The sequence below is a fragment of the Panulirus ornatus genome, chromosome 72, assembly GCF_036320965.1.
Source record: "Panulirus ornatus isolate Po-2019 chromosome 72, ASM3632096v1, whole genome shotgun sequence".
Lineage (NCBI taxonomy): Eukaryota > Metazoa > Arthropoda > Malacostraca > Decapoda > Palinuridae > Panulirus > Panulirus ornatus.
Genome location: NC_092295.1, coordinates 13,502,956 through 13,525,455, shown reverse-complemented (window position 1 = coordinate 13,525,455; position 22,500 = coordinate 13,502,956).

Genomic DNA, 22,500 nt, shown 5'->3' with positions numbered 1-22,500 from the left:
TATACCCACAGTTCCTGTGAACCGAGACATCAGTTGGTATATACACACAGTTCCTGTGAACCGTTCGAGACATCAGTTGGTATATACTCACAGTTCCTGTGAACCGAGACATCAGTTGGTATATACCCACAGTTCCTGTGAACCGTTCGAGACATCAGTTGGTATATACACACAGTTCCTGTGAACCGTTCGAGACATCAGTTGGTATATACCCACAGTTCCTGTGAACCGTTCGAGACATCAGTTGGTATATACCCACAGTTCCTGTGAACCGTTCGAGACATCAGTTGGTATATACTCACAGTTCCTGTGAACCGAGACATCAGTTGGTATATACACACAGTTCCTGTGAACCATTCGAGACATCAGTTGGTATATACACACAGTTCCTGTGAACCATTCGAGACATCAGTTGGTATATACCCACAGTTCCTGTGAACCGAGACATCAGTTGGTATATACCCACAGTTCCTGTGAACCGAGACATCAGTTGGTATATACCCACAGTTCCTGTGAACCATTCGAGACATCAGTTGGTATATACTCACAGTTCCTGTGAACCGAGACATCAGTTGGTATATACCCACAGTTCCTGTGAACCGAGACATCAGTTGGTATATACCCACAGTTCCTGTGAACCATAAGAGACATCAGTTGGTATATACCCACAGTTCCTGTGAACCATAAGAGACGTCAGTTGGTATATACACACAGTTCCTGTGAACCGAGACATCAGTTGGTATATACCCACAGTTCCTGTGAACCGAGACATCAGTTGGTATATACCCACAGTTCCTGTGAACCATAAGAGACATCAGTTGGTATATACCCTCAGTTCCTGTGAACCGAGACATCAGTTGGTATATACACACAGTTCCTGTGAACCATTCGAGACATCAGTTGGTATATACACACAGTTCCTGTGAACCGAGACATCAGTTGGTATATACACACAGTTCCTGTGAACCATTCGAGACATCAGTTGGTATATACCCACAGTTCCTGTGAACGGAGACATCAGTTGGTATATACCCACAGTTCCTGTGAACCGAGACATCAGTTGGTATATACTCACAGTTCCTGTGAACCGAGACATCAGTTGGTATATACACACAGTTCCTGTGAACCATTCGAGACATCAGTTGGTATATACCCACAGTTCCTGTGAAAGGAGACATCAGTTGGTATATACCCACAGTTCCTGTGAACCATAAGAGACATCAGTTGGTATATACACACAGTTCCTGTGAACCATAAGAGACATCAGTTGGTATATACCCACAGTTCCTGTGAACGGAGACATCAGTTGGTATATACCCACAGTTCCTGTGAACCGAGACATCAGTTGGTATATACCCACAGTTCCTGTGAACCATAAGAGACATCAGTTGGTATATACCCACAGTTCCTGTGAACCATTCGAGACATCAGTTGGTATATACCCACAGTTCCTGTGAACCATAAGAGACATCAGTTGGTATATACCCACAGTTCCTGTGAACCATTCGAGACATCAGTTGGTATATACCCACAGTTCCTGTGAACCATAAGAGACATCAGTTGGTATATACCCACAGTTCCTGTGAACCATTCAAGACATCAGTTGGTATATACACACAGTTCCTGTGAACCATAAGAGACATCTGGCGTTACTGATGAATTAAATGCTGTGTTTATACTGCAATGAATAATGCTCTTTTGCTTTATTTTGTAAAGAGTATTAGATGAATGAGCGTGAAGATGGCCTCTTCCATAACACTGAGAACGGAGTTGTAGAATTCAGGTACCTTTCTAAATAGATAGAATTAGATGCATTTTTCGTTCGTACATCATCATGAAGAAAGAGAACGAGACGAGAATACCACGCTAAATTTCGTTGTAGGTAACTGATATGATCTTAGACAAACGTCTTGAATGTTTTAAGATTTCTTCCAATTGGAGGACGTTCATGTTACGTATCTTTCTATATCATATCATGTCTCATGTTCCCTTACGTGTAACGCTAACAATGTAGCGTATCATTTTCGTCTCCATTTGTTTTGAGCGAACATGACAAGCCCTTTTCGTGGATTCAAGCAGCTATCGGGCAGTCGCCACAACCGTGAAAAATCCTGTGGCTGATTCCAGTGAGAAACTGCAGAAGTTGGTGACCCTGAGTTTGGAAGAATGTGTGAAAGGAGAAAGTTGAGAGTGAATGCGAATGAAAGCAAGGTTTTTATATTCAGCAGGGTAGAGGGGGCAGGTTAGATGGAGTGTGCATTTGAACGGAGAAAAATTTTAGGAAGTGGTTTTACATACCTGGAGGTGGACATGTCAACAAATGGAACCATGGTAGCGGAAGTGAGTCGTATGGTGGGCGAGGAGGCAAAGGTTCTGGGAGCACTGAACATTGTGTAAAAAAGTGGTCTTATCTGGGAAGGTGAAAATGGGTATGCTCGAAGATGTAGCAGTCCTAATAATGTTGTATGGATGTGAGGTATGATTATAGGTGAGGATGGATATGTTGAAACTGAAATGTTTGAGGACAATATGTAGTGTGAGGTGGTTTGATCGAGTAAGTAATGAAAGGGTAAGAAAGTTGTGTGGTAATAAAAAAGAGTGTTGTTGAAAGAACAGAAGAGGATGTTTTTAAATGGGTTGGACATATGGACGGAATGAGTGAGGAAAGGTTGTCAAAGATGATATACGTGTCAGGAGTGGTGGGAAAAAGGAGAAAGAGGAGACCAAATTGAAGATGGGAGGATGGAGCGAAAAGAAATATTGTGCGATTGGGCCTGAACATATAGGAAGGTGAAAGACGTGCAAGGGGTAGGGTGAATTGGATAGATGTGATATTCTGAGTTTGACGTGCTGTTAGTGAATTGAACCAGGGCATATGAAGCGTCTGGGGTAAACCATGGAAAGGTCTGTGGGGCCTGGATGTGGAAAGGGGTCTGTGGTTTCGGTGCATTATTCATGACAGATAGAGAATGGATGTGAGCGAAAGCGACTTTTCTTCGCCTGCTCCTTGCACTACCTCGCTGACGCTTTCCTTGGAGCTACCGCAGCGCAAATGAAGCTGGCCACGTCCACTGGGCGAGATATACAAGTCAAGGAGTGCGGTGATGTGTGGCGAGTTAAAGTTACATATTCGACATGGTTGGTTAAGTGATAAGCTGAATATAGGTGTCAGTTGTTCAGTGGTGCCTAGAAAGCAGACGAGAAAGTGTAACTCGTATATGACTGGGGAGTTTAGTTTCTGATGTTTATGTCTTTTGAGGTAGAATTTAAGACTGGGTCAGGAAGACTGTTGTTTTCAATGCTCCGTCGAATAATGACTGTGTGTATGTGTCTTGTCAGTGTCACTGGGGAAGGGGATGTGGGCAATGTGTCTGTTTTGGTTGCTTAAAAGTAAAGCAGGAATGTTTTACGTTTATTCCTGGCTGGTTGGTGGTTAGTTATAGCGTGGCTGGGTGGAAAGGTTCTAGTGCTGCTGCAAAGAATTGGATGCCTCTCATATTGACGTGAGTTTGTAGTGGAAACATTTTTGTTTCTTTGTTAAGGTACTGAGTGTTTGTGTTTGCTTGGCATACAATGGTTGACCTAAGGGCCTTTTCATTTTTTTGTCTGCAGTTTTGCTATGTTTACTTCTGACAGGATGCATAACATGGCAGGTGAGATGTAGTAAGTTAGTCTGGCGCGGATAATCTGTTTGTAGAGGATATCATGGTGTTCTTTATCTTGTCCAAACCTGGCGTCGGAAGTCAAAGGCTTTCTTAATGCGTTGATATCAGTTGCCACTAGCAAGTGGGAAATATGCAGTGTAAGGCAAGTGTGAAACTCCTTGTAACACACACACACACACACACACACACACACACACTTGGAACAGTAGTATAAGTAGTCTCTTTACGTATGACAGAGCAAGTGGAGGCGCTGGGGAGGGAACACGGACTCTACCTGAGGCTTGGACACAATGCTGCCAGGGGCTTCCACATCACCCACCCTCTCTTCAAGCGGACCCCACCACCACGCCTGCCCTCCGTCTTCATCCAGGTGAGGCACAGCGCCATTCCCAGTCTGAGTGAGACACAGAACCATGCTTAATGTATCCAGGTGAGACACAGCATCATTCCTAATTTGAATGAGACACAGAACCATTCTTAATCTATCCAGGTGAGACACAGCATCATTCCTACTTTGACTGTGTGAGACACAGAACCATTCTTAATGTATCCAGGTGAGACACAGCATCATTCCTAATTTGAATGAGACACAGAACCATTCTTAATCTATCCAGGTGAGACACAGCATCATTCCTAATTTGAATGAGACACAGAACCATTCTTAATCTATCCAGGTGAGGCACAGCATCATTCGTAGTTTGACTGAGTGAGACACAGAACCATTCTTAATGTATCCAAGTGAGACACAGCATCATTCCTAATTTGAATGAGACACAGAACCATGCTTAATCAATCCAGGTGAGACACAGCATCATTCCTAATATGACTGAGTGAGGCACAGAACCAATTGGTAAATGCATGTGGCCTTAGTTTGTCTACCCAGTATGGCTTCCGTAAGGCGAGATCCACTGGGTGATATTCATTGCCATCATAATAATGTCTGGTCATCATCCTTGAAACATTTCGTGGCGTCATGTGCAGTTGCCCCTGAGATGTCCAATGTTTTTGCCAAGGTGTGGCACCAGGTTCTCATCTCCAAGTCTCCCTTCTTTTGACTTCCCCTCCCTCACTAAACTACTTCATATCCAGCTATTTTTTTTTCTGCTTTATAACCTGATTATATTATAGGTTGGAATTAAATTGATGTATTAAGATTGCATACATGAAACAAGTGTGTGTGTGTGTGTGTGTGTGTGTGTGTGTGTGTGTGTGTGTGTGTTTGTGTGTGTTTGTGTGTGTGTGTGTTTGTGTGTGTGTGAGACTGTGTGTGTGTGTGTGTGTGTGTGTGTGTGTGTGTGTGTGTGTGTGTGTGTGTGTGTATGTGACTGTGTGTGTGTGTGTTTGTGTTCGTGTATGTGTGTGTATGTGTGGGTATGTGTGTGTGTGTGTGTGTGTGTGTGTGTGTGTGTGTGTGTGTGTGTGTGTGTGTGTGTGACTGTGTGTGTGTGTGTGTGTGTGTGTGTGTGTGTGTGTGTTTGTGTGTGTGTGTTTGTGTGTGAGACTGTGTGTGTGTGTGTGTGTGTGAGTGTGAGTGTGTGTGTGTGAGTGTGTTGTGTGAGTGTATGTGTATGTGTGTGGTGTGTGTGTGTGTGGTGTGTGTGTGTGTGTGTGTGACCAGATGAAGAACGTGTCATTGCTGAGGTTCGAGGTAGGTACATGGTACGGCGTAATGGGCGAGGGGTACTAAAGAAGAACTTACGAGACAGGTAAAGAAGATATATAAGTAGTTAATAATATTAAGACTTTGTTACATGACTGAAGAATGATACTGAGATGAAGCGCAGGAAGAAGGAAAGTTACGACCCTCGTAAAAGAGAGTCATTCAGGAGAGTTTACCCTGACGTAAAGTGACGGTGGAACGCGCGTGTGTGTGTGTAAAGTTACTTTGAAAACTGTACTCAGAACCCTCCCTGTATATCTCAGCTCACAGACCACTGTACTGATGACCCCTGTATATCTCAGCTCACAGACCACTGTACTCAGAACCCTTCCTGTATATCTCAGCTCACAGGCCACTGTATTGAGGACCCTCAATTGTACATCTCAGCTCACAGACCACTGTGCTAAGAACCCTCCCTGTACATCTCAGCTCACAGGCCACTGTACTGATGACCCCTGTACATCTCAGCTCACAGACCACTGTACTGAGGACCCTCCCTGTACATCTCAGCTCACAGACCACTGTGCTAAGAACCCTCCCTGTATATCTCAGCTCACAGACCACGGTACTGAGGACCCTCCCTGTACGTCTCAGCTCACAGACCACTGTACTGAGGACCCTCCCTGTACATCTCAGCTCACAGACCACTGTACGGAGGACCCTCCCTGTACATCTCAGCTCACAGACCACTGTACTGAGAACCCTCCCTGTACATCTCAGCTCACAGATCACTGTACTGTGGACCACCCCTGTACATCTCAGCTCACAGATCACTGTACTGAGAACCCTCCCTGTACATCTCAGCTCACAGACCACTGTACTCAGAACCCTCCCTGTACATCTCAGCTCACAGATCACTGTACTGTGGACCACCCCTGTACATCTCAGCTCACAGACCACTGTACTGAGAACCCTCCCTGTACATCTCAGCTCACAGACCACTGTACTGAGAACCCTCCCTGTACATCTCAGCTCACAGATCACTGTACTGTGGACCACCCCTGTACATCTCAGCTCACAGACCACTGTACTGAGAACCCTCCCTGTACATCTCAGCTCACAGACCACTGTACTCAGAACCCTCCCTGTACATCTCAGCTCACAGACCACTGTACTCAGAACCCTCCCTGTACATCTCAGCGCCCAGACCACTGTACTGAGAACCCTCCCTGTACATCTCAGCTCACAGACCACTGTACTGAGAACCCTCCCTGTACATCTCAGCTCACAGATCACTGTACTGTGGACCACCCCTGTACATCTCAGCTCACAGACCACTGTGCTGAGAACCCTCCCTGTACATCTCAGCTCACAGACCACTGTGCTAAGAACCCTCCCTGTACATCTCAGCTCACAGATCACTGTACTGTGGACCATCCCTGTACATCTCAGCTCACAGATCACTGTAATGTGGACCCTCCCTGTATATCTCAGCTCACAGATCACTGTACTGAGAACCCTCCCTGTATATCTCAGCTCACAGACCACAGTACTGAGGACCCTCCCTGTACATCTCAGCTCACAGTCCACTGTACTGAGGCCCATCCCTGTACATCTCAGCTCACAGATCACTGTACTGAGGCCCATCCCTGTACATCTCAGCTCACAGACCACTGTGCTGAGGACCCTCCCTGTATATCTCAGCTCACAGACCACTGTACTGAGGACCCTCCCTGTACATCTCAGCTCACGCACCACTGTACTGAGGACCACCCCTGTACATCTCAGCTCACAGACCACTGTACTGAGAACCCTCCCTGTACATCTCAGCTCACAGACCACTGTACTGAGAACCCTCCCTGTACATCTCAGCTCACAGACCACTGTACTGAGAACCCTCCCTGTACATCTCAGCTCACAGATCACTGTAATGTGGACCACCCCTGTACATCTCAGCTCACAGACCACTGTGCTGATGACTCCTGTACATCTCAGCTCAGACCACTGTACTGAGGCCCATCCCTGTACATCTCAGCTCACAGACCACTGTACTGAGGACCCTCCCTGTACATCTCAGCTCACAGACCACTGTACTGTAGACCACCCCTGTACATCTCAGCTCACAGACCACTGTACTGTGGACCACCCCTGTACATCTCAGCTCACAGACCACTGTGCTGACGACCCTCCCTGCACATCTCAGCTCACAGATCACTGTAATGTGGACCATCCCTGTACATCTCAGCTCACAGATCACTGTAATGTGGACCACTCCTGTACATCTCAGCTCACAGGTCCGTCTACCATCCCCGTACATCAGATCCCTGTGATAGAGGCACACTATACTAACTGATAATGAAGATAAGATGAAAATAATTTTCACTTCCTTCAAAAATGCTTTCCCGGTGGTGACGTCACAGCACACGTCATGATGGTCGTGTGTGGCTGTGCTGTGTGACGCATGAGTGACGTCACTTTCTGAGGGATGACGTCAGAGGACGGTCGGTGATGTGACAGTCAAGCAGTGACGTCACAGATTAGTTTGGCCTTCAGCGTCCGGGTGATGACGTTCCTTCCTGATTACGTCGGAGCTCAGACGGTGACGTTATACTCCACTTATGACGTCAGGCATGGGTGATGACGTCAGTTTTCTAGAGCGAGTATGATCGTTATAATGGTGATGGTTGTGTTGTACGTAGATGATGGTGAAGGTTGTGTGGTGTTGTATGGTGTAGATGATGGTTATAATGGTGATGGTTGTGTTGTACGTAGATGATGGTGAAGGTTGTGTGGTTTTGTATGGTGTAGATGATGGTGAAGTTGTGTTGTAGATAATGGTGAAGGTTGTGGTGTTGTGTTGTAGATAATGGTGAAAGGTGTGGTGTTGTGTTGTAGATGATGGTGAAGGTTGTGTTGTGTTGTGTTGTGTTGTAGATAATGGTGAAGGTTGTGTGGTGTTGTGTTGTAGATAATGGTGAAGGTTGTGTGGTGTTGTGTTGTAGATGATGGTGAAGGTTGTGGTGTTGTGTTGTGGATGATGGTGAAGGTTGTGATGTGATGTAAATGATGGTGAAGGTTGTGTGGTGTTGTGTTGTAGATGATGGTGAAGGTTGTGGTGTTGTGTTGTAGATGATGGTGAAGGTTGTGTTGTGTTGTGTTGTGTTGTAGATAATGGTGAAGGTTGTGTGGTGTTGTGTTGTAGATAATGGTGAAGGTTGTGGTATTGTGTTGTGGATGATGGTGAAGGTTGTGTGATGTGATGTAAATGATGGTGAAGGTTGTGTGGTGTTGTGTTGTAGATGATGGTGAAGGTTGTGGTGTTGTATGGTGTAGATGATGATGATGGTTGTGTGGTGTTGTATGCTGTAGATGATGGTGAAGGTTGTGGTATTGTATGGTGCAGATGATGGTGAAGGTTGTGGTGTTGTATGGTGTAGATGATGGTGAAGGTTGTGTGGTGTTGTATGTTGTAGATGATGGTGAAGGTTGTGGTGTTGTATGGTGTAGATGATGGTGAAGGTTGTGAGGTGTTGTATGGTGCAGATGATGGTGAAGGTTGTGTGGTGTTGTATGGTGTAGATGATGGTGAAGGTTTTGGTATTGTATGGTGCAGATGATGGTGAAGGTTGTGTGGTGTTGTATGGTGTAGATGATGGTGAAGGTTGTGGTATTGTATGGTGTATATGATGGTGAAGGTTGTGGTGTTGTATGGTGTAGATGATGGTGAAGGTTGTGGTGTATGGTGTAGGTGATGGTGAAGGTTGTGTGGTGTTGTATAGTTTAGATGATGGTGAAGGTTGTGGTGTATGGTGTAGATGATGGTGAAGGTTGTGTGGTGTATAGTGTAGATGATTGTGATGGTGGTGGTGTTGTATGGTGTAGATGATGGTGAAGGTTGTATGGTGTATGGTGTAGATGATCGTAAAGGTTGTGGTGTATGGTGTAGATGATGGTAATGGTTGTGTGGTGTTGTATGGTGTAGATGATGGTGAAGGTTGTGTGGTGTTGTATGGTGTAGATGATGGTGATGGTTGTGTGGTGTTGTATGTTGTAGATGATGGTGAAGGTTGTGGTATTGTATGCTGTAGATGATGGTGAAGGTTGTGTGGTGTTGTATGGTGTAGATGATGGTGATGGTTGTGTGGTGTTGTATGTTGTAGATGATGGTGAAGGTTGTGGCATTGTATGGTGCAGATGATGGTGAAGGTTGAGCGGTGTTGTGTAGTGTAGATGATGGTGACGACGGTGGTGTTGTATGGTGAGGGTGATGGTGAAGGTTGTGTGGTGTTGTATGGTGGAGATGTTCGTAAAGGCTGTGGTGTTGTATGGTGTAGATGATGAAGAGGTTTGTATGGTGTATGGTGTAGATGATGGTGAAGGTTGTGTGGTATTGTATGGTGTAGATGATGGTGAAGGTTGTATGGTGTTTTATGGTGTAGATGATAGTGAAGGTTGCGGTATTGTAAGGTGTAGATGATGATGAAGGTTGTGGTATTGCATGGTGTAGATGATAGTGAAGGTTGTGGTGTTGTATGGTGTAGATGATGGTGAAGGTTGTGGTGTTTTGTGGTGTAGATGATGGTGAAGGTTGTGTGGTTTTTTATGGTGTAGATGATGGTGAAGGTTGTGGTGTTGTATGGTGTATATGATGGTCATGGTTGTGTGGTGTTGTATGGTGTACATGATGGTGAAGATTATGGTGTTGTATGATGTAGATGATGTTGAAGGTTGTGGTGTTGTATGGTGTAGATGATGGTGAAGGTTGTGGTGTTGTATGATGTAGATGATGGTGAAGGTTGTGATATTGTATGGTGTTGATGATGGTGAAGGTTGTGCCGTGTTGTATGGTGTAGATGATGGTGGAGGTTGTGATATTGTATGGTGTTGATGATAGTGAAGGTTGTGCCGTGTTGTATGGTGTAGATGATGGTGAAGGTTGTGGTATTGTATGGTGTTGATGATGGTGAAGGTTGTGCCGTGTTGTATGGTGTAGATGATGGCGAAGGTTGTGGTGTTGTATGGTGTATATGATGGTGATGGTTGTGTCGTGTTGTATGGTGTAACTGATGGTGAAGGTTGTAGTGTTGTATGGTGTATATGATGGTCATGGTTGTGTGGTGTTGTATGGTGTAGATGATGGTGAAGATTGTGGTGTTGTATGATGTAGATGATGGTGAAGGTTGTGATATTGTATGGTGTTGATGATGGTGAAGGTTGTGCCGTGTTGGTTGGTGTAGATGATGGTGAAAGTTTTGTTATTGTATGGTGTAGATGATGGTGAATGTTGTGGTGTTGTGTTGTAGATGATGGTTAAGGTTGTGTGGTGTTTTATGTTGTAGATAATGGTGATGGTTGTGTGGTGTTATATGGTGTAGATAATGGTGATGATTGTGTGGTGTTGTATGTTGTATATGATGGTGAAGGTTGTGTGGTGTTGTATGTTGTATATGATGGTGAAGGTTGTGGTATTGTATGTTGTATATGATGGTGAATGTTGTGGTGTTGTGTTTTGTATGTGATGGTGAAGGTTGTGGTGTTGTATGTTGTATATGATGGTGAAGGTTGTGTGGTGTTGTATGTTGCAGATGATGGTGATGGTGTTGTATGATACAGTAACCTGTGGTGTTGTATGGTACAGTAACCTGTGGTGTTGTGTGGTACAGTAACCTGTGGTGTTGTATGGTACAGTAACCTGTGGTGTTGTATGGTACAGTAACCTGTGGTGTTGTATGGTACAGTAACCTGTGGTGTTGTATGGTACAGTAACCTGTGGTGTTGTATGGTACAGTAACCTGTGGTGTTGTATGGTACAGTAACCTGTGGTGGTGTATGGTACAGTAATCTGTGGTGTTGTATGGTACAGTAACCTGTGGTGTTGTATGGTACAGTAACCTGTGGTGTTGTATGGTACAGTAACCTGTGGTGGTGTATGGTACAGTAATCTGTGGTGTTGTATGGTACAGTAACCTGTGGTGTTGTATGGTACAGTAACCTGTGGTGTCGTGTGGTACAGTAACCTGTGGTGTTGTATGTTACAGTAACCTGTGGTGTTGTATGGTACAGTAACCTGTGGTGTTGTATGGTACAGTAACCTGTGGTGTTGTATGGTACAGCAACCTGTTGTGGTGTATGGTACAGTAACCTGTGGTGTTGTATGGTACAGGTACAGCGTGGTCGGGGGTGTATGGTACAGTAACCTGTGTTGTATGGTACAGTAACCTGTGGTGTTGTGTGGTACAGTAACCTGTGGTGTTGTATGGTACAGGTACAGCGTGGTCGGGGGTGTATGGTACAGTAACCTGTGTTGTATGGTACAGTAACCTGTGGTGTTGTATGGTACAGTAACTCGTGGTGTTGTATGGTACAGTAACCTGTGGTGTTGTATGGTACAGTAACCTGTAGTGTTGTATGGTACAGTAACCCGTGGTGTTGTATGGTACAGTAACCTGTGGTGTTGTATGGTACAGTAACCTGTGGTGTTGTATGGTACAGTAACCTGTGGTGTTGTGTGGTACAGTAACCTGTGGTGTTGTATGGTACAGTAACCTGTGGTGTTGTATGGTACAGTAACCTGTGGTGTTGTGTGGTACAGTAACCTGTGGTGTTGTATGGTACAGTAACCTGTGGTGTTGTATGATACATAAACCTGTGGTGTTGTATGGTACAGTAACCTGTGGTGTTGTGTGGTACAGTAACCTGTTGTGGTGTATGGTACAGTAACCTGTGGTGTTGTATGGTACAGTAACCTGTGGTGTTGTATGATACATAAACCTGTGGTGTTGTATGGTACAGTAACACATGGTGTTGTATGGTACAGTAACCTGTGGTGTTGTATGGTACAGTAACCTGTGGTGTTGTATGGTACAGTAACCTGTGGTGTTGTGTGGTACAGTAACCTGTTGTGGTGTATGGTACAGTAACCTGTGGTGTTGTATGGTACAGTAACCTGTGGTGTTGTATGGTACAGGTACAGCGTGGTCGGGGGTGTATGGTACAGTAACCTGTGTTGTATGGTACAGGTACAGCGTGGTCGGGGGTGTATGGTACAGTAACCTGTGGTGTTGTATGGTACAGTAACCTGTGGTGTTGTATGGTACAGGTACAGCGTGGTCGGGGGTGTATGGTACAGTAATCTGTGTTGTATGGTACAGGTACAGCGTGGTTGGGGGTGTATGGTACAGTTACCTGTGGTGTTTATGGTACAGTAACCTGTGGTGTTGTATGGTACAGTAACCTGTGTTGTATGGTACAGGTACAGCGTGGTCGGGGGTGTATGGTACATTAACCTGTGTTGTATGGTACAGGTACAGCGTGGTCGGGGGTGTATCACGTGTACCACAGAGCAGGTGTACCAGCTGGACCAGCGCTCCAGGGACACTCTACGGGAGATCCTCATCATGAGTAATGTGTGAGTACCTCATTCACTTCCCTCACTCATCATGAGTAATGTGTGAGTACCTCATTCATCATACCTACTCATCATGAGTAAAGCGTGAGTACCTCATTCAACTCTCATTCATCATGGTTAATGTATGAGTTCCTCATTCACCATACTTTTGCATCATGAGTAATGTGTGAGTACCTCATTCACCTCCCTCGTTCATCATGAGTAATGTGTGAGTACCTCATTCATCATGAGTAATGTGTGAGTACCTCATTCACCTCCTTCATTCATCAGGAGTAACGTGTGAGTACCCCATTCACCTCCCTCACTCATCATGAGTGATGTGTGAGTACCTCATTCACCACCCTCACTCATCATGAGTAATGTGTGAGTACCTCATTCACCTCCCTCACTCATCATGAGTGATGTGTGAGTACCTCATTCACCACCCTCACTCATCATGAGTAATGTGTGAGTACCTCATTCACCTCCCTCACTCATCATGAGTAATGTGTGAGTACCTCATTCACCTCCCTCACTCATCATGAGTAATGTGTGAGTACCTCATTCACCACCCTCTCTCATCATGAGTAATGTATGAGTACCTCATTTAACTTCATTCATCATGAGTAATGTGCGAGTACCTCATCACCATACTTACTCATCACGAGTAATGTGTGAGTACCTCATTTAACTTCATTCATCATGAGTAATGTGTGAGTACCTCATTTAACTTCATTCATCGTGAGTAATGTGTGAGTACCTCATTTAACTTCATTCATCATGAGTAATGTGTGAGTACCTCATTTAACTTCATTCATCATGAGTAATGTGTGAGTACCTCATTCACCTCCCTCTCTCATCATGAGTAATGTATGAGTACCTCATTTAACTTCATTCATCATGAGTAATGTGTGAGTACCTCATTCACCTCCCTCTCTCATCATGAGTAATGTATGAGTACCTCATTCACCTCCCTCACTCATCATGAGTAATGTGTGAGTTCCTCATTCACCATACCTTTGCATCATGAGTAATGTGTGAGTACCTCATTCACCTCCCTCACTCATCATGTGTAATGTGTGAGTACCCCATTCACCTCCCTCACTCATCATGAGTAATGTGTGAGTACCTCATTTACCTCCCTCACTCATCATGAGTAATGTGTGAGTACCTCATTCATCATACCTACTCATCATGAGTAAAGCGTGAGTACCTCATTCAACTCTCATTCATCACGGTTAATGTATGAGTTCCTCATTCACCATACTTTTGCATCATGAGTAATGTGTGAGTACCTCATTCACCTCCCTCGTTCATCATGAGTAATGTGTGAGTACCTCATTCATCATGAGTAATGTGTGAGTACCTCATTCACCTCCTTCATTCATCAGGAGTAACGTGTGAGTACCCCATTCACCTCCCTCACTCATTATGAGTAATGTGTGAGTACCTCATTCACCTCCCTCACTCTTCATGAGTAATGTGTGAGTACCTCATTCATCTCCCTCATTCATCATGAGTAATGTGTGAGTACCTCATTCATCATGAGTAATGTGTGAGTACCCCATTCACCTCCCTTACTCATTATGAGTAATGTGTGAGTACCTCATTCACCTCCCTCACTCATTATGAGTAATGTGTGAGTACCTCATTCACCTCCCTCACTCATTATGAGTAATGTGTGAGTACCTCATTCACCTCCCTCACTCTTCATGAGTAATGTGTACCTCATTCACGTCCTTCATTCATCAGGAGTAACGTGTGAGTACCTCATTCACCACCCTCACTCATCATGAGTAATGTGTGAGTACCTCATTCACCTCCCTCACTCTTCGTGAGTAATGTGTGAGTACCTCATTCACCTCCTTCACTCATCATGAGTAATGTGTGAGTACCTCATTCACCTCCCTCACTCATCATGAGTAATGTGCGAGTACCTCATTCACCATACTTACTCATCATGAGTAATGTGTGAGTACCTCATTCACGTCCCTCACTCATCATGTGTTATGTGTGAGTACCTCATTCACCTTCATTCATCATGAGTAATGTGCGAGTACCTCATTCACCTCCCTCACTCATCATGAGTAATGTGCGAGTACCTCATTCACCTCCCTCACTCATCATGAGTAATGTTAAGTACCTCATTCACCTTCATTCATCATGAGTAATGTGTGAGTACCTCATTCACCTCCCTCACTCATCATGAGTAATGTGTGAGTACCTCATTCATCTCCCTCACTCATTATGAGTAATGTGTGAGTACCTCATTCACCTCCCTCACTCTTCATGAGTAGTGTGAGTACCTCATTCACCTCCTTCACTCATCATGAGTAATGTGTGAGTACCTCATTCACCTCCCTCACTCATCATGAGTAATGTGCGAGTACCTCATTCACCATACTTACTCATCATGAGTAATGTGTGAGTACCTCATTCACGTCCCTCACTCATCATGTGTAATGTGTGAGTACCTCATTCACCTTCATTCATCATGAGTAATGTGTGAGTACCTCATTCACCTCCCTCGCTCATCATGAGTAATGTTAAGTACCTCATTCACCTTCATTCATCATGAGTAATGTGTGATACCTCATTCACCTCCCTCACTCATTATAAGTAATGTGTGAGTACCTCATTCACCTCCCTCACTCATCATGAGTAATGTGTGAGTACCTCATTCACCTCCCTCACTCGAGTAATGTGCGTGTACCCCATTCACCATTCTTACTCATCATGAGTAACGTATGAGTAACACAGTCTGACACATAGCACTGGCCACATTTATCTCACTGCTCACTCCTTCTCTCATCTTATCTTACTCATCTTACTCATCCCATACAAACTCCTGACCTCACTCATCCCTTACCCTCATCGTAACCAGCATGATGAGTATCCCTCAGCTCATTACTCATCCTTACCCATCGCGCGAGCCTCACTAGACCCCCAGCCCTGGTCATTAACCACAGTCTCTCCCGCTCACTTTCTTATCGCTATCATCACCTTATCTTTACCCTCACGCACGATGGCTTTCCCTGGTCCTCCGTCATGGTTGGGAAGCCCTTGCTGAGTCATATGAATATCGACCTACTCTCATGGGTCAGCGTGTGTTTCTTGTGTGTGTGTGTGTGTGTGTGTCTGTCTCTCTTCTCTGGAAACCAGTGACGCTAGTAGAAGAGATGTTTTGCGTGCGTGCGTGCGTGCGTGCGTGCGTGTGTATAATTGTGTATATAACATATATATTATATATTCTATCACATCATTCACCAGGGTCAAGGGTAAGGCCACTTTTATTCTCGTATATTAGTTATATATTTCACATCAAGGTGATGTAATCTCTTCTCACCTTTTCGGTTCTTGAGTCTCACCTGTTCGGTTCTTGAGTCTCACCTGTTCGGTTCTTGAGTCTCACCTGTCCGGTTCTGGAGTCTTACCTTTTCGGTTCTTGAGTCTCACCTGTTCGGTTCTTGAGTCTCACCTGTCCGGTTCTGGAGTCTCACCTGTTCGATTCTTGAGTCTCACCTGTTCGGTTCTTGAGACTCACCTGTTCGGTTCTTGAGTCTCACCTGTTCGGTTCTTGAGTCTCACTTGTTCGGTTCTTGAGTCTCACCTGTTCGGTTCTTGAGTCACCTGTTCGGTTCTTGATTCTCACCTGTTCGGTTCATGAGTCTCACCTGTTCGGTTCTTGAGTCTCACCTGTTCGGTTCTTGAGTCTCACTTGTTCGGTTCTTGAGTCTCACCTGTTCGGTTCTTGAGTCTCACCTGTTCGGTTCTTGAGACTCACCTGTTCGGTTCTTGAGTCTCACCTGTTCGGTTCTTGAGTCTCACCTGTTCGGCTCTTGAGTCTCACCTGTCCGGTTCTGGAGTCTCACCTGTTCGGTTCTTGAGTCTCACCTGTTCGGTTCTTGAGCCTCACCTGTTCGGTTCTTGAGTCTCACCTGTTCGGTTTTTGAGTCTTACCTGTTCGGTTCTTGAGTCTCACCTGTTCGGTTCTTGAGTCTCACCTGTTCGGTTCTTGAGACTCACCTGTTCGGTTCTTGAGTCTCACCTGTTCGGTTCTTGAGTTTCACTTGTTCGGTTCTTGAGTCTCACCTGTTCGGTTCTTGAGTCTCACCTGTTCGGTTCTTGAGTCTCACCTGTTTGGTTCTTGAGTCTCACCTGTTCGGTTCTTGAGTTTAACTTGTTCGGTTCTTGAGTCTCACCTGTTCGGTTCTTGAGTCTCACCTGTTCGGTTCTTGAGTCTCACCTGTTCGGTTCTTGAGTCTCACCTTTTCGGTTCTTGAGTCTCACCTGTTCGGTTCTTGAGTCTCACCTGTTCGGTTCTTGAGTCTCACCTTTTCGGTTCTTGAGTCTCACCTGTTCGGTTCTTGAGTCTCACCTGTTCGGTTCTTGAGTCTCCCCTGTTCGGTTCTTGAGTCTCACCTGTTCGGTTCTTGAGTCTCACCTGTTCGGTTCTTGAGTCTCCCCTGTTCGGTTCTTGGTCTCACCTGTTCGGTTCTTGAGTCTCACCTTTTCGGTTCTTGAGTCTCACCTGTTCGGTTCTTGAGTCTCACCTGTTCGGTTCTTGAGTCTCACCTTTTCGGTTCTTGAGTCTCACCTGTTCGGTTCTTGAGTCTCACCTGTTCGGTTCTTGAGTCTCACCTGTTCGGTTCTTGAGTCTCACCTGTTCGGTTCTTGAGTCTCCCCTGTTCGGTTCTTGGTCTCACCTGTTCGGTTCTTGAGTCTCACCTTTTCGGTTCTTGAGTCTCACCTGTTCGGTTCTTGAGTCTCACCTGTTCGGTTCTTGAGTTTAACTTGTTCGGTTCTTGAGTCTCACCTGTTCGGTTCTTGAGTCTCACCTGTTCGGTTCTTGAGACTCACCTTTTCGGTTCTTGAGTCTCACCTGTTCGGTTCTTGAGTCTCACCTGTTCGGTTCTTGAGTCTCACCTGTTCGGTTCTTGAGTCTCACCTGTTCGGTTCTTGAGTCTCACCTTTTCGGTTCTTGAGTCTCACCTGTTCGGTTCTTGAGTCTCACCTGTTTGGTTCTTGAGTCTCACCTGTTCGGTTCTTGAGTTTAACTTGTTCGGTTCTTGAGTCTCACCTGTTCGGTTCTTGAGTCTCACCTGTTCGGTTCTTGAGTCTCACCTGTTCGGTTCTTAAGTCTCACCTGTTCGGTTCTTAAGTCTCACCTGTTCGGTTCTTGAGTCTCACCTGTTCGGTTCTTGAGTCTCACCTGTTAGGTTCTTGAGTCTCACCTGTCCGGTTCTGGAGTCTCACCTTTTCGGTTCTTGAGTCTCACCTGTTCTTTTCTTGAGCCTCACCTGTTCGGTTCGCTGCAGATAAGCGCCTTACTGGTCTGACCTCTTCATAACCTCCCTACCTACACACCTGCTGGCGTCTGAGGCCACACACTTCACCACAGGTCTCCAGGGATAACTTAACATTCATAGGAGAAATCACCAGAGCCACTAGACATAATCTAAGGTCTTCTGCCACACTGGAACTATTTGATATGTACGAGAGGTCGAACGTAATACGAATATGATATTCAGTCCGCGCGATACTCGGTGATTCATGTTACAACGAGTAGAATATTCACAAGGGAATATTCATTTTTTTTGTTGTTTTTTGCATACGTAACACGCAAGATGAAATTTCATCTTGTGGTAAAGATTTTTTGTTTTTTCTGTACGATACAACAATATTCTCCCTCACATTGTATATGGCATCCACACAGACCAAACACTTAATTTTCCTTGAAACAATTATTCTGTGAAGGACAGATTATATCTTTGTTTCTTGAGTATTTTGTCATCTGACTTTGATAAACATTCCTCTTTGGGCAATGTAATTTACACGTTATTTTATATTTTGTAATTTATTTACCGGTAGGGGTTATATATATATATATATATATATATATATATATATATATATATATATATATATATATATATATATATATATATATATATATTATTTATTTATTTTGCTTTGTCGCTGTCTCCCGCGTTTGCGAGGTAGCGCAAGGAAACAGACGAAAGAAATGGCCCAACCCACCCCCATACACATGTATATACATACACGTCAACACACGCAAATATACATACCTATACATCTCAATGTACACATATATATATACACACACAGACATATACATATATACACATGTACATAATTCATACTGTCTGCCTTTATTTATTCCCATCGCCACCTCGCCACACATGGAATAACATCCCCCTCCCCCCTCATGTGTTCGAAGTAGCGCTAGGAAAAGACAACAAAGGCCCCATTCGTTCACACGCAGTCTCTAGCTGTCATGTAATAATGCCCGAAACCACAGCTCCCTTTCCACATCCAGGCCCCACAGAACTTTCCATGGTTTACCCCAGACGCTTCACATGCCCTGATTCAATCCATTGACAGCACGTCGACCCCGGTATACCACATCAATCCAATTCACTATTCCTTGCCCGCCTTTCACCCTCCTGCATGTTCAGGCCCCGATCACTCAAAATCTTTTTCACTCCATCTTTCCACCTCCAATTTGGTCTCCCACTTCTCGTTCCCTCCACCTCCGACACATATATCCTCTTGGTCAATCTTTCCTCACTCATTCTCTCCATGTGCCCAAACCATTTCAAAACACCGTCTTCTGCTCTCTCAACCACGCTCTTCTTATTTCCACACATCTCTCTTACCCTTACATTGCTTTTCGATCAAACCACCTCACACCACATATTGTCCTCAAACTTCTCATTTCCAACACATCCACCCTCCTCCGCACAACCCTATCTATAGCCTACGCCTTGCAACCTTATAACATTGTTAGAACGACAATTCCTTCATATATACCCATTTTTACTTTATGAGATAATATTCCCGCCTCCCACACATTTTTTCAACGCTCCCAGAACTTTCGCACCATCACCCACCCTGTTACTCACTTCCGCTTCCATGATGATATTGATAATGATAATAATGATGATAATAATAATGATAATACTAATATATTCTATTATATATTTTTTTATTTTGCTTTGTCGCTGTCTCCCGCGTTAGCGAGGTAGCACAAGGAAACAGACTAAAGAATGGCCCAACCCGCCCACATACACATGTATATACATACACGTCCACACACGCAAATATACATACCTATACATCTCAATGTACACATATATATACACACACAGACATATACATATATACACATGTACATAATTCATACTATCTGCCTTTATTTGTTCCCATCGCCACCTCGCCACACATGGAATAACAACCCCCTCCCCCCTTATGTGTGCGAGGTAGCGCTAGGAAAAGACACCAAAGGCCCAATTCATTCACACTCAGTCTCTAGCTGTCATGTAATAATGCACCGAAACCACAGCTCCCTTTCCACATCCAGGCCCCACACAACTTTCCATGGTTTACCCCAGACGCTTCACATGCCCTGGTTCAATCCATTGACAGCACGTCGACCCCGGTATACCACATCGTTCCAATTCACTCTATTCCTTGCACGCCTTTCACCCTCCTGCATGTTCAGGCCCCGATCACTCAAAATCTTTTTCACTCCATCTTTCCACCTCCAATTTGGTCTCCCACTTCTCCTCGTTCCCTCCACCTCTGACACATATATCCTCTTTGTCAATCTTTCCTCACCCATTCTCTCCACGTGACCAAACCATTTCAAAACACCCTCTTCTGCTCTTTCAACCAAACTCTTTTTATTTCCACACATCTCTCTTACCCTTACATTACTTACTCGATCAAACCACCTCACACCACATATTGTCCTCAAACATCTCATTTCCAGCACATCCACCCTCCTGCACACAACTCTATCCATAGCCCACGCCTCGCAACCATACAACATTGTTGGAACCACTATTCCCTCAAACATACCCATTTTTGCTTTCCGAGATAATGTTCTCGACTTCCAAACATTCTTCAAGGCTCCCAGGATTTTCGCCCCCTACCCCACCCTATGATTCACTTCCGCTTCCATGGTTCCATCCAGTGCCAGATCCACTCCCAGATATCTAAAACACTTTACTTCCTCCAGTTTTTCTCCATTCAAACTTACCTCCCAATTGACTTGACCCTCAACCCTACTGTACCTAATAACCTTGCTCTTATTCACATTTACTCTTAACTTTCTTCTTTCACACACTTTACCAAACTCAGTCACCAGCCTCTGCAGTTTCTTACATGAATCAGCCACCAGCGCTGTATCATCAGCGAACAACAACTGACTCACTTCCCAAGCTCTCTCATCCACAACAGACTGCATACTTGCCCGTCTTTCCAAATCTCTTGCATTCACCTCCCTAACAACCCCATCCATAAACAAATTAAACAACCATGGAGACATCACACACCCCTGCCGCAAACCTACATTCACTGAGAAGCAGCCACTTTCCTCTCTTGCTACACGTACACATGCCTTAAATCCTCGATAAAAACTTTTTACTACTTCTAACAACTTGCCTCCCACACCATATATTCTTAAAACCTTCCACAGAGCATCTCTATCAACTCTATCATATGCCTTCTCCAGATTCATAAATGCTACATACAAATCCATTTGTTTTTCTAAGTATTTCTCACATACATTCTTCAAAGCAAACACCTGATCCACACATCCTCTACCACTTCTGAAACCACACTGCTCTTCCCCAATCTGATGCTCTGTACATGCCTTCACCCTCTCAATCAATATCCTCCCATATAATTTACCAGGAATACTCAACAAACTTATACCTCTGTAAATTGAGCACTCACTCTTATCCCCTTTGTCTTTGTACAATGGCACTATGCAAGCATTCCGCCAATCCTCAGGCACCTCACCATTGAATCATACATACATTAAATAACCTTACCAACCAGTTAACAAAACAGTCACCCCCTTTTTTAATAGATTCCACTGCAATACCATCCAAACCTGCTGCCTTGCCGGTTTTCATCTTTCGTAAAGCTTTTACTACCTCTTCTCTATTTCCCAAATCATTTTCCCTAACCCTCTCACTTTGCACACCACCTCGACCAAAACACCCTATATCTGCCACTCTATCATCAAACACATTTAACAAACCTTCAAAATACTCACTCCATCTCCTCACATCAACACTACTTGTTATCACCTCCCCATTAGCCCCCTTCACTGAAGTTCCCATTTGCTCCCTTGTCTTACGCACTTTATTTACCTCCTTCCAAAACATCATTTTATTCTCCCTGAAATTTAATGATACTCTCTCACCCCTACTCTTATTTGCCCTCTTTATCACCTCTTGCACCTTTCTCTTGACCTCCTGCCTCTTTCTTTTATACCTCTCCCACTCATTTGCATTTTTTTCCTGCAAAAATCGTCCAAATGCATCTCTCTTCTCTTTCACTAATAATCTTACTTCTTCATCCCACCACTCACTACCTTTTCTAATCAACCCACCTCCCACGCTTCTCATGCCACAAGCATCTTTTGCACAAGCCATCACTGCTTCCCTAAATACATCCCATTCCTCCCCCACTCCCCTTACCTCCTTTGTTCTCACCTTTTTCCATTCTGTACTCAATCTCTCCTGGTACTTCCTCACACAAGTCTCCTTCCAAGCTCACTTACTCTCACCACTCTTCACCCCAACATTCCCTCTTCTTTTTTGAAAACCCTAACAAATCTTCACCTTAGCCTCCACAAGATAATGGTCAGACATCCCTCCAGTTGCACCTCTTAGCACATTAACATCCAAAAGTGTCTCTTTCGTGCGTCTATCAATTAGCACGTAATCCATTAACGCTCTCTGGCCATCTCTCCTACTTACATACGTATACTTATGTATATCTCGCTTTTTAAACCAGGTATTCCCAATCAC